This window comes from Sciurus vulgaris (assembly GCF_902686455.1).
Source record: "Sciurus vulgaris genome assembly, chromosome: 1".
Lineage (NCBI taxonomy): Eukaryota > Metazoa > Chordata > Mammalia > Rodentia > Sciuridae > Sciurus > Sciurus vulgaris.
In genome coordinates this window covers 122,003,550-122,017,529 of record NC_136461.1, presented here as the reverse complement: position 1 = coordinate 122,017,529, position 13,980 = coordinate 122,003,550, and the positions used below count along the sequence as shown (strand labels likewise).

General features: G+C 41.7%; 1 pseudogene across 1 annotated transcript; it reads right to left on the bottom strand.

The window, feature by feature from the left end:
• Positions 1–273: 273 nt before the first annotated feature.
• On the bottom strand, positions 274–9,119 carry LOC306665175 (intelectin-1a-like; annotated as a pseudogene). Its single transcript has 7 exons — positions 9,062–9,119; positions 7,427–7,525; positions 6,202–6,452; positions 5,752–5,918; positions 5,244–5,364; positions 3,292–3,395; positions 274–424 (listed from the first exon to the last, which is right to left on the bottom strand). The product of its transcript is annotated as an intelectin-1a-like (transcript).
• Positions 9,120–13,980: the final 4,861 nt, after the last annotated feature.

Genomic DNA, 13,980 nt, shown 5'->3' with positions numbered 1-13,980 from the left:
GTGATGCAAATCCAACTAACACAAACATCAACCCTATTCTAATATGATTTATTAATATGCTTTATTCTTCTTTCCTCTGCTACTAATATTTTAGCTCCTGGGCAATAGTTTTCATGATGACACAGAGACAAGTAACATAAACACCAATCGCTGAATTAATATCATTTATTCCTCTTTCTCTGCTAATAACATTCTAGCTCCTGGGCAAGTGGTTCTCCATCATTGGGACCCCATCATTGGGACAAGAGTTCTGGGTCCCATAGTAGGAAGTTCTCAACGGTAGAAGAGAAACAGCTGCCTCCGTTATCTCCCGGTTGCTGCTGTAAGAAACATGAGTTCCATATCCATTCCAGTCAAAAGCAGAGAAGTCTCCACACTGCAGGGGATCACTCTCTGGGAAGTATCCTCCTCCACCAATGCAGTGCTAGGAAACAAAGAGAGGAGGAGGTGGCAATGAGAGCTCTGCTGGTGAGCCCAAAGACCTTAATGGCCAAATACAGAGGAATCTTTGGTTCTCATAGATTCTCCTTGGGCAGTGTTGATCTAGTTCTCCCATAAAAACTTCTCAACCCTTAGCTTTAGTGATACACCATCTCCTGACTATCCTTCAGTTTGTCTGAACATTCATTCCTGGATTGCCTGACTAGACTCCTCCTTCATGAATTTCTTAAGTGCTGCTCCAGGAGGGGACACTTCTGCATCTCCCTTATAGATTGTCTGATCCTCTTTGGCTACAGTTACTAACAATTCACTGATGGCCCCCAAAACTCTGTCTCCAGTCCATTTGTTTCCTGGGCTACAGACTCAAACTCTATCACTGGGATCTCTCTGCAGGCACTTCAAGCTCCACCCAACCAAAACACAGTCAATCACACCCAGGCATCATTTAACAATGGGGATACTTTCTGAGAAACGCATCATTGGGCAATTTTGTCACTGTGTGAACATGATAGTGTATTCATACAAACTGAGATAACCATGATGTCACAAGGTAATATGACATTACCCTCCTGGGACCTCTGTCATATAGGCAGTTTGTCTTTTATCAAAATATCATTATGCAGCAGCAAAAATATGACTGCATGTCTTTCACTGATCCCCAAACCGTTCATCATCCAGACACCTTGACTTAATAAAAGATGTCCCCTTACCCAAATGAAAACCATGAGGTTATTCTAGACTTCTCTTTCCATCATCTGTGTTCAACTGATCATAAATTTTAAATCTTTGGAATTCATCCCTGTGGGCTCAACCCGACTTCAGGCCTTCATCTGGACTATTGGAACCACCTCAGTACTGATCTTCTGGTCCTTAATGTCACCCCCCTAGAGTCTGTCACCACTGTGCTACCAGCATAACTGTCACAAAGATGATCAAGTCAATCTTCCCTTTAAAGCACTTTATTGGCTCCCATCACCTACAAAATGAAGTTCAAACTCTTTGGTGTGATGGGAGGTCTCTTCCTATACAGTTGCTGTCTCTACCCCACATACATCTCATGCACCAAAACTGCAAAACAGCTTGCTGCTCCCTCAATGTCACATGCTCTCTGAAACACTGAAGATTCTGAACATATTATTCATTTAACCTATACCTCATAAAGTTCTGTCGGTCCACTCAGCACAGAAGTCACCTTTCCTGCAATCACTTCCTTGACATCCCTATCAGAGTTAGATGTTCTTGTAGCCCCTAGTTATTTGTTGTTTCCTTTTGTTTTGTTTTTATTTTTGGTGCTGTGGGTTGAATCATAGACCTCACACATGCCAGGCAAGCACTCAACCTCTGAGCTACACTCCCATCTCTCTGGTTTATATTTCTATGATACCTTGGATTCATTAGATAGTAATTTCATCTTTCTGTGAATGTCTGCCCTGTTAGATGATGAACAAGAAGCTCTTTGTGTCCCCTGTATTTGTGCAGTGTAGGTGCCCAGTGCAGCCTTAACTAGGTAATGAACGAGTGCATGTGCACACTACATTACACACACCTTAAGCCATGGCTTAAAGGAGCCATAGGAGCCAGGTCATCACAATGAGACCTGCTCCTTTAGTGTCCCCATACTTAAAATTCCCCATCATGACCCCAAGGTTCTCCTGGACAGTGAAGCTGCCTCGTCCTTCTCTGGCAATCATTCCACATGGTGACCTCTGGACAGAGAAAGTACCTGTGGCAGGGAGCTGGGATGGCCTGAGCGAGGTCTAGCAGAATATATCTGGGACTTTCCTGGTAACCTCTCAACACATGGTGCATCCATGCAATCCCTGGGCAGGGTTAGGCAGGCCAGGTTTGACTTTGAAAGCTTAACCATGTGGAGAATAACAACACTTCATGTTTCTCAAGCACTCTCAGCTTCAGAAACATCCATGGGATGTCCCTGAACATAATCCTCACCCTAACTCCAGGTAACAGAATGTTTTCTCCCAAAGACTGAGCATTTATCAATGATGCATTTGAAACCTCTAACCCCTGATATTCGTCCTAAAGTGTACAGGATTCTTGTGTCTGGACCGGAACTTCTGCAGCCCTGGTCCCTGTGACTCCACAAGGAGGAAGAGAAGTCACACTCTCACACACATACACATGCTCACATAAAGGTTAGTATTCTAGATGGTAATTATTAAAAATTTTCCAATATTATTGTTATATTTGCAATAGCTTTATGATATCAACACAAGGAAACACTTCTTAAAGAAAATACAAGCTGAGTTGGCAAGGTGGCAGATGTCTACAATTCCCGTGATTTTGGAGGCTGACTTGATGATGGCAAGGTGGAGGCCAGCCTCAGCTACTTAACAAGACCCAGTTTCAAAATAAAAAAATATTAAGGGATGTAGCTTAGTGGTAGAGTGCCCATGGATTTAATCCCCAATATAATATTAAAAGGCAAGAAAGAAAGCATGCTAACCACAAACTAAAATATTGATAAAACAGAACCCAGTCAAATTCTGTTCATATGACATGATCAAGAGAGTAACAAGATATGTGGAAGCTAAAGAGAATAAAGGGGGAAAGTGGGGCATCTCATGGAAATAGAACAGAGACCAGTAGAGTTGAGGAAGAGGACTGGGAAAGAAGGAGGGAAAGGAAAGACAGGTAAGTGCAAAATGAAAGTGATCCAATTATGTCACATGCATGTGTGAGTATGTAACAAGACCAACTATTGTGCATAATACATCCATAAAAATGGAAAAAGAGAGTAAAGAGAATAAGGGGGAAAGAGAGCAAGTCAGATACCCAATGACACATCCCACACAGGCGCAGGTGCAGGCTGCGGTCTCCCCATAAACTCACGTGCTCAGTGTTGCAGCCAGTAACTCTCATCCCGGCACACAGAGCGTTGGCTGCTTTCTCGTAATTAAACACCCTGAACTGGACAAATTCCACATCAAATTCCGCTGAAATTGAACAAAAGCCAAGCTTTAAAAGGAGTGACTAGAACAGGGCACCAGCACTGCCCACCTGTAGTCACAGTAGCTCAGAAGATTCAGGCAGGAGGATCAAAAGTTTGAGGCCAACCTCAGCAACTTAGTGAGGTCCTGTTTTAGAATAAAATAATAAAAATCCTGGGAAAGTAGCTCAGTGTTAAAGTACCTCTGGGTTCAATCCTTACTACCTCTGCCCCCCTACCCCCCAAAGTGACTAGAGTCAAGCTCAGTTGCTCACACCTGTAATCCCAGTGACTCGGGAGACTGGAGCATAAGGACTCAAGTTCAAGACCAGCTTCAGCAATCCTACCCAACTTAGTGAGATCCTATCTCAAAATTAAAAATTAAAAAAAGAGGGGGCAGTAGCTCAGTGGTAAAGTGCTCCTGGGTTCAATTCCCAGTACCAAATACTACTACTGCTACTGCTACTAATAATAATAATTACAACTAGAAGCAGAACAAGATGCCCTAAGCCAAAAGTTTAGGCTAGAGCCAAACATCCAAGCCCCACACCCTTGTGGCCAGGGTTGGTGCATCCCAGCCCTGAACTCAGGGCTTGAAGGAACCTCTGTCAGCTGGGGTAAGAGGCTGGAACTCATAGAAAACTTGTTCTCCTAAAGATCATGGGAGGAGTTAGTCTGTACAGAAAGCTCACCAGGCCCACCACAGTGGTACAAACTGTAATCCCAGTGACTCAGGAGGCTGAGGCAGGAGGATCACAAGTTCTAAGCCAACCTCAGCAACTTAGTGAGACCCTGTCTCAAAATAAAAAAAAAATAAAAAGGGCTGGGGATGTAGCTTAATGGTAAGGTCCCCTTTGGCTCAATCTTAATACCACCAAACAATAAGAAAAAATAAAGATCACTATGTAAAGATGAGCAGTATAAGCCGTTGTCAGATGCAGCCACCTGTTGCTGTTTACACAGGCCTCAGCCAGTTACTGTGGGATATTTTCCCAGCATCACCTGCTGTCCTGCTTTCATTTAAATATCAAAAGCAAATATGAATGGCTTTCATTTTTCCAATCCAACTTAATTTCTATAGTTTTATTATACTTCTTTTATTATATTTCTTCTTTAAGAAAACTAATAGCTATCCTTCAAAACAAAAATATCTTCACTGGAAGAGGTGGCGCATGTCCATATTCTCAGTACCTCCAGAGGCAGAAGCATTACAAGTTCAAAACTAGCCTCAGCAACTTAGTGAGACCCTAAGCAACTCAGGAAGACCCTGTCTCTGAATAAAATATAAAAATGGGCTGGGAGTGTGGCCCAGTGGTTAAGTGCCCCTGGGTTCAATTCTCAAAATCAAAATAAATAAATACATAAATAAAAATAAATCTTCCTCACCACTTTGCTAGTTCTTTCCTGAAAACATTAGCCTTCTCTTTTTCTTAATTACTATAAGAGGCTGCTACAGGGTGGTAGTTAGGAGGACTGGGTTATGCCTTATAAAATGGAGAAAATTGTAATCCTAACTTCATAGTTTTCTCATGATGTAATGACATCAAATCATGTCAATTTCCTAGGAAAGAGTCTGACACATTTTAATAACTCAATCAGTACATACAAGTTTTTTCTTTTTTTGGTGGTGGTACTGGGGATTGAATGCAGGCGTGCTCTGCCACTGAGCTACAACTCCAATCCATGTTATTTTTTTTTTGTTGATACACAGTCTTGCTAAGTTACTGAGGCTGAACTGTAACTTGTAATCCTCCTGCTTCAAGCCTCCAGAATAGCTAGGATTACAGGTATTTACCTGTGAACCTGGGGAGCTCAAGAAAGGACATCTAATTGGACATTGGGAGCAACCACTCACTTTGACCAGAAGGTGAGTAGTAAGATGCAGTTTTCTGAGCATCACCAAAGTCGTAGACCACAGGTATTGCTGGGCCATTGTCAGTCCAACATTTCCCTAATCCATATTTCACTGGATATTTCTGCAGGAACACAAAAGAAAAGTTTTGTAAGGACAGTAGATATACAACCATTTGAACAGGAGAGGGATCCCCTCAAGTCAATTGTCATTATTCAGAAACTAGTCTGAGTAATAATGACTCCTTCCCCATGGCTACATCTCCCCAATAGTCCCAAGTCCTCTGTGTCTCTTCCTCCTTCTTCCCACTCTTCCTCCTCTAGTCTTCTTCCCTTGTCTGGCTCAGGGTTTCTGAGATATGCATGATATTACTGTGAACTCATTAAAATATTAATGTAAACAATAGTAGCTTTGATTTTCCCAGAAACTCAATCATAACATGGCTCCACAGAGCAGATTTGTCCACTAATCCCAAACACTCAAGTGTTCCCCAGCCAGCAGCCCTGTGTACCTGATATAGGCCAAACAGATTATGTCCAAAATGCTGGAAGAAGCCAGTTGTGGTGCGGTACCTCAGCAGAGAGCTGTTCTGCCAATTCTGCATGGGGCTGTTGTTGGGCACATGCCAGATGCCCAGGTCCTGGGCCTGGATGTCTGGAAAAGCAACCAATATTGAGACTGACCAGCTCAGAAGGTTCCACAAGGGCAAAAGATGTACATGGGCTCCCTCAGCTGAGCTGTTAGCTCTGAGCTCCAGGTGGACAGATGGCCAGCCATGCTTACACACCCCTTCCAGCAGATCATGTACCCCAATACCTAACAGTCATGTGGGGAGGGAGCTGGAATGCAAGATGTGTAGCTACTTCTCTCTTCTGCTCCAGCACTTTGTCCACAGCCACCTCCCTCAGCCTCCTGCTATGACCCAGCCACACTCAGGTCCTCACTATTTCCCAAGTGGCACCCACCTTATAGTCGTCGCTGGTGGCCGCCTCTGCAGACCCAAAGGTGTTGTAATTGAACCAGTTGCCGTCCCCCTCCGGGTAGTCTGCTCTGTTGCCCTGCTGACTGGACCACCGATCGCCCACCGTGCACTTCCCAGGCATGCTGTTCTCGTGCACACTGGCCACCAGGGTCCAGCCGCCACCGCAGAGGTCATGTCACAGAAGGTCTGGTAGATGACACCATTCTTGGCCTGGAGGAAATACAGGCCATCTGTAGAGAGAACCAGCCAGAGCCTCCCTGTGTGTGAGCTCATGGTCCATCTCAGCCCCGTGACCAGGACAGCTCTGGGAACTAGACACCTGACCTAAGGGCTCTTCTCCTAAGTTCTATCACTTTGCATCCCTGGGTGTATGTATCCCCAAATTCAGAAGATGACACCCCACCAATTAAGGCAGAACACAGAATTATCCAAGCTCTCAGCAACTTCTTCACCGACTTATGCACAGAATTTTCATATGATCTAGCAGTTCCACTTCTAGGATACACTCAAAGAATTAAAAACAGGAACTCAAACAGAAATTTGTACACTTAACGTTTATTGTAGCATTAGTCACAAGACTCAAAAGACAGAAAAAACCCAAGTATTCAACAGAAGAATGGATAAATAAAATATTGAGTGTATATATACATACACATCATACACAATATATAGCATGCATATGTTGACATATACATCTATGCAGAAATGGATAAAAAAGAAATTAATTATTCATGCTTAGTGAAAATATGCTTCATGAAATAAGCCAGATGCAAAAGTAGTTACCTTATGTTTCTACCTATATGAGGTAACTAGAAGAGGAAAATTTATAGGGACAGAAAGTAGAAAAGAAGTTACCAGGGCCTTAGGGAAGGTAGATTTCAGATTCATTCTTAATAAGTATAGAGTTTCTTTTTGGGGTAATGAAATTTTCTTGAGATGGATAGTGGTGGGTGCAGTGGCACAAGCCTATAATCCCAGCAACTGGGAAGGCTGAGGCAGAAGGATCACCAAGTTCGAAGACAGCCTCAGCAACTTAGAGAGACCTTGTCTCAATAAAAAGCAGGGATAGGTGAATGTAGCTTAGTGATAAAGTTCCCCAGGTTCAATCCACAGTACCAAAAATATTTTAAATAAGCTAAAGAAAAAAAAAAAAAAAAAAAAGAATTTCCCAGAGGACAAAATCCTGACAGGAATCGTTACTTACCATCTGCCCTAAGGTACTTCTCTTTAATTTCTTTGCAGCTTCTAGGCAGAGGTGCAGACAATAAAGACCAGGTCCATTTCTTGGGAACAGTACTGACCACTGCTAGAGAATATGAAGTTTCATTCTCTTTGCTGGTTTGACACAAAACCCAGCCTTCCCTTGCCACTAATCCCAAACTCATTCCATCACTCGCTGCCTGGGTTGGAAGGCCCTGAGCTATCTAGTGTCATCCATTCAGCCCATCTGAGCCAGCATCCAGCACGGATTTAACTTACCTCCCTCCACACAACCTCCTGCTGTGCCAAGTCCTGACATGGGCACCTGACATTCAAAGAAAATAAACACCCCCCAGGAACTTACCTCTAGAGGAAGCTGCCAAAAAACAACAGAAAATGTTATTAAAAGGAATGAAGCATAAGCTCAGGAAAACAAAAGAAAGACTGAGATGAGAATAGAGAAGTCTGAATGGAGCCAGGGGACCGTTTTGGTTTGGATGACTTAGTCACAGAGGCTTTCTACTTTGTTGACACTATAGTGTATTCTGAGAGAACAGACATGATTTATCAGTTGGAAGAAAGAAAAGAGAATTCAAGGCAAGGAGAACAACATGTCCAAAGACCTGGATAAAAGAATAAAGCAAAGTCTAACCTGAAGAAATGCAGGTAGCTAAATATGGTTGAGACAGAATATGATGTTGACAGTGTTGAGACTCTAGTCAAGAGACCCACAGGGGCGTACAATGATGAACCTCGTATATGAGTTTCAACTTTGCAAACAGTCTAAAAGTCTGGGGGGATGGAAGCAGTCACAAGCTTTGGAGTCCAAGGTATTCAGGCTTAAGTAGTTCAAGCTTCCAAGTGGAGAGTCCTTGGATTCTACTTAACATACCTGAGTCTCAGTTTCCTCATGCCAAAGATGAAGATAATAAATAGTGTTTTTGTGGGAGGTCAAATGAAATAATATTTAGAAACATGCTTTTCTCAGCCAGGCATGGTGGTACACTCCTGTGATTCAGTGAGTCACGAGGCTGAGGTAGGAGGATCACAAATTCAAGACCAGCCTGGGCAACTTGGGAGACCCTATCTCAAAATAAAAAATAATAAAACATGCTGATGCTGTGGTTCAGTGGTTCAGTGCCCCTGGGTTAAATTCCCAGTAGTAAGAAAAGAAACAGTCTTTTTATTTAAAAAAATAATAAATAAATAAATAACAACAAAAAGAAATGCAGATTGTAAAATGCCATTGCTATTCTTGTAGAGAAGACTATTTAAAGAGAACAATCACAGGATACTAGAGCATACCACACAATTACTGTGGAAATCCCAAGGTCAAGGCAGGCCATGGTAGTGGGAAGTGGCAAGGAGAGGACAGGATTCTACTAGGGTCCCCTCAGGGCCACACACACACAAAGAACGAGACCCAGGATATGTCTTACCAATACTCTCACTGCTAGAGACCAGATCCCTCAAAAGGTCAGAAATCAGCACTCGGAGTACATCCAAGCTGGCCTCTGTGCATGTCAAAGACATCATCTCTGGCTCAGGAGAGACCCCCATCGTGGAAGCAACTCTGCTTATTTCTGTTTTCTTTGAATACTGTGTGCAGGTGGGCTGGGAACCTGACAGTGAGACACACCAGCACTGCACCCTCTGGTGGCCACAATGAGAAATAGCAGGAAGCCCAGTTGGGTCATGGTGGTCTAAAAAAAAAAAAGTAAGATAAAAGTCACTATCTCTATTATGTTTCTTTCTTTTTCCCTGTGCCCACTCCTGTCTAGTCCTACAAAGACTCAAAGGTCCCTTGCCTCTTTTTTTTTTTTTTTTTTTTTTTTAACTCCACACCTCTCTGGGAACTAAACCAGACCTGAGCTGAGACCTAAGGGCTCCCCAAACTCACAGAAAGCAAACCCCTTCAACACGGGGGTCAGGAGTTGAGGTCACACTTCAGTGGACCCTGAAACTTTCTCTGCAGAGGCTCCTAATTGGAGTTGAAGTGTTGAGCCCTTTATGTAGAGAGTACAGGGGGCACAGCCCAGGTCTCCTGACTCCCCCTTCCCTGGCATGATTCCCAAGGAGGTGAGGCCTCTGGTTACTACAGGAAAGATATACAGGACAAATATCAGAGGAATTAGCAGGACAAATATTACTACTAGCATTGTTCCTAGATTTGCAGATTACATGCACTTGTGTATTTTCAAAAAGACAACAGAGGAGACTAGCGAGAGTTGATGTTGAGTTTGGGTTTTTGTTTGTGCCTTTCTTTCCTGCTAAGTAAAAACTTTTTCTCAAGTTAAACATCTTCCATCATCATCATTTCATAGAAAAAGAAACTTTAACCACAAATAAGAAAGGTATCATTTCAGAATAAATATGTCTTTAGTTTGAATGAATAGTTTTATACAAAGGTTTTCTATTTTGTCCTAAATTTTCTTATTTTGCCACAAACTAAACAAACTTTAGTATGTACTGCATTTTGGATTAAACCTATAAAAATCATCTTTGATGCTTTAAACCTTCTATATCATTCCTTTTCCAGTATTATTCAAATCTCATTGGCTTGTAATAGAAGTGAATCAGTTCCTCCCAGGGACACCACATCCCTAATACAAATCTTCATTATAGTACTGATAACATTGCAACCCACAGGAAAAGACTGTGAATCTCTCTTTGATTAAGATAGTATTTTTTATCTTTGTAGGTCTGAAGTATAGATCTGCACAAAATAATGATAAAATAAAATAAAACAGTGCCCATGAAGGAAGGCCCACTTCTGCCCCTCTCTCCTCCTTGCCCTGCCTACAGGGTAACAGCAATCTCCTGCTTAGCATTATCACCAGCCTCAGACATCTCATAAAGCCCAAGGTCATCAAAAAGAGAAACAAGAAGCTCATTCAGCCCTAGTCAGGCTGATATGTCACAATTGAGCAAAACCGATAGAAACCCAGAGATATCAACAACTTGGTACAGAGAAGATTCAAGGGCCAGAACTTGATTCCCCACATTGGTTATGGGAGCAACAGTGGATTCTGGAAGTTCCTGGTCCTCAATGTCAAGGTGCTAGAAATGCTGCTGATGTCCAACAAGTCTTATTGTGCTGAGATTGCTCACAATGTTTCCTCCAAGAACCTCAAAGCCATCATGAAAAAAGAAAGCCAACTGGCCCTCAGATCACAGGTTCCAATGCCAGGCTGCACGGTGGAGAAAATGAATAAGAGACCCATGTGTATATTTTATTTGTATTTCAATTAACCCATAAAAACTGCACATGTGCACACAGGCAAAATATATACTTCTTTTAGTATTTTTTCCTTTTTTAAACTTTTTTATCTGTTCTAATTTGTTGTACATGACTTTTTCTTATTAATTCTCAGATGTAGTTTTCCATATTTTGGCATCTTTAGTATCAGTATGCATCCTGTCCTTAGTAGCACACACATCATGGAACAGTCTACAATTGATTGATTGAACCTAAGAACCTAGGAAAACGGTAGACCTGTTGGAGGGACATTATCCCTTCTAACCACCAGCATCCAATCAGTGACTGTGTTCCACTGATTGTACCTCCTACTTCTTCTGAAATCTCTTTTCCATGCCACCTCCTCCAAATCCTTCTGCCCTTGACACTTCTTTAGTTAAGGTCTCAATCATTTAGAACACATTCAGTGGTGACTAATGGAAACCTCATGTCGAAGTGATTTAAAAAAAAAGTAAATATATCACACCATGAAGTAAGAAATCTAGAAAGACAGTAGGATCCAGACTTTGTTGACTCATTAGCTTCTCTCCACTTCTTCATCCTTAGTTCAAGATGGCAACTGGTATTTCAGGCATTGCCTACAAGACAAGGAAGGAGTGTAATCTTTTCCTGTGGTTCCATTTCATGAGAGAGCAAGCTTTCTCCAGAGTGTTTTCCTAATGTCGCACTGGTCAGAGATCAGTTACATGTTGCACTAGTTCCACGGGGCTTCCTTAACAAAGGATCAGACTGGTGCCCCGAACAATGCAAACCTGTTTTCTCACAGTTCTGGAGACTAGATGTGAAAGGTACACACGCCCAGTTCTAGTTCCTTCTGAGGTCTGGTTCCTTACGAGGCCTCTTTCCTTAGCTTGTAGTAGCCACCCCTCTGTATCTTTACTTGGTCTGATCTCTGTGTGATGTGTATCCTGGGTGTCTCTCTTTGTGTCCAAATTTCCTCTTCCTATAAGTATACCAGCCATATTGGATTAGAATCCATCCTAATTACCTCTTCGTAGCTTAATTGCCTCTCTAATGGCCCTATTTTCAAATGCAATCGCATTCCGACTCAACATATGAAATTGACAAGATAATTCAGCCCAAACACACACACATTCCTGAAGCAATCTCTGATCAGGGGGAATGAACAGTCCAGATTGCTCAAAACCATTCATCTGGCCTTGTGATTAATACTGGTGAGCCACACAACAAGGCTTTCTCTTTCCTCACTTTCAATCCTCTTCTGTCTCTAGTGGTGGCCCACCTCAATCCCCTCTCCACACTTGTGCCAACAAGGATCCTTGTAAAACAGAAACCATCCCTACAATCCCATTAATAATATCCTTTTTCTCATATCAGCTGGACAACCAAGTTCAAAAATCCATATCACACCTATGTCAGTTATCCATTACTACATAACAACCCACTCAGGGGCTGGGGTTGTGGCTCAGTGGTACAGCATTTGCCTGGCATGTGTGGTGCTGTGTTCAATTCTCAGCACCAGATAAAAATAAATAAATAATAAATAAATAAATAAAGGCATTGGATCTATTTACAACTAAAAATTTTTAATAATTTTTTTAAAAAAATCCACTCCACTATGTAGTGACTTAAAATAACAACAATCATTTCTTTTGCTTATGAGGCTATGATTTGAGTGTGTCTTGTTTCTGTTTTACATCAGAAACATTAGTGCCTTCTCTTATGTTAACTCACTTATAAATAAACTGTCAGGATAGGGTTTTAGGGTTGAATTATTTAGATATCTGAAAGAAATAGTGAGCCCATTGCTGGTGGCCAGGGTCTTGTATGAATGCTGGACACTTGCTCTCTTCCGTCTTTCTCTCACCCACTTTGGATCTTATTTGTATTTTAGCTCTCCTTCCTTGATCACTGAATTTCTGTATGCTTCAGAACACAGGACTCAGAGGAGTTAAGAGGATAACGGTAGGACCAGTCAGGACTGTTATAACATTGGCAATGAGGAGAGAAATAGCAGGAGATAGCAATGGCAGTCAAATGCACTTTTCACTTGTACTACAATCTATGTTGGGGCAACGAGAGGCTAGTTTGAGGCTAGGTTGTATAGTGAGAAGCTGAAAATTATTGGGAGGTGAGAGAGGGCTGATAGGAATGTAAAAGAATGAGAGCACTTGCCTAAGCCTGCACAAGGCCCTGGGTTCAATCCCCAGCACTGCAAAAATAAATAAAAGAAAGAATAGATGATTGATTGTTTTGATAGACTATTGCTTTTGGTGGACTTAGATTCATCCTCAATGGCCAATGCATGTCAAAATAATTCAAAATGTACCTGAGACAGAAGATTGACAGGATGTGTGTGCACCGTGAAAGAAGCACCTCTTCACTCCAGCCCAGCATCTGTCTCTAATGACTTGGTTATACTTTCTTATTTTAAAACAAGAACGATTTATTGTAAACACACACACACACACACACATAATTATAGCGTTTAATGAATTACAAAAAAGCAAATACCTGGGTCATTATCATCCTGGTCAAGAAATAGAACTGTCAGCACCCCAGGAGCTTCCCATATGCTCCTTCCAGATTATAAACCCTGCCCTTTGCCCTGCAAGTCATCACTTGCCCAGCTCTTATGGTAATCAGATTCTGTGCCCAGGCCACACTGTCAAAAATACTGTAGATTTATAGGCAGGCAAGTTGGTGCACAAATTATGTAATCACAGCTATTGGGTGGGGGGAGGTAAGGCAAGAGGATTTCGAGTTCAAAGCCAGCCTTAGCAACTTAGTGAGGCCCTAAGCAACTTATTAATACCCTAATAAAATATAAATATAAATAAAGTATAAATAAAGGACTGGGGATGTGGCTCAGTGGTTGAGTGCCCCTGTGTTCAATCTCCTATTTAAAAAAAAAAAAATTAACAGGTAGAACTATAGCTAGGCAAAATTCCCCTGGGTTCAATCCCCAGTACAGAAAAAAGAAAATCGTAGATTTATAAAGTATCTTGATACCCAGTAGTGCAAGATCTTTCATATGTTCTTCAAAACTGTCTTAGTGACTCTTGGTCTTTGCATAAAACTTTTTTTGTTTATGACTCTTGGTCTTTGCATAAAACTTTTTTTGTTTGCTCCTCAGTGCTGGGATGAAACCCAGGGCCTCACTCATGCTAGGAAAGTGCTCTACCACTGAGCTGCATTCCAAGTCCTTACATAAAAATTTTTTTTTTATTTAATTATTTATTTATTTTTTAAGTTTTTACAGACTACATTTTGATTCATTGTACACAAATTGGGTACATCATTTTATTTCCATGGTTGTACACGATGTAGAGTCATAC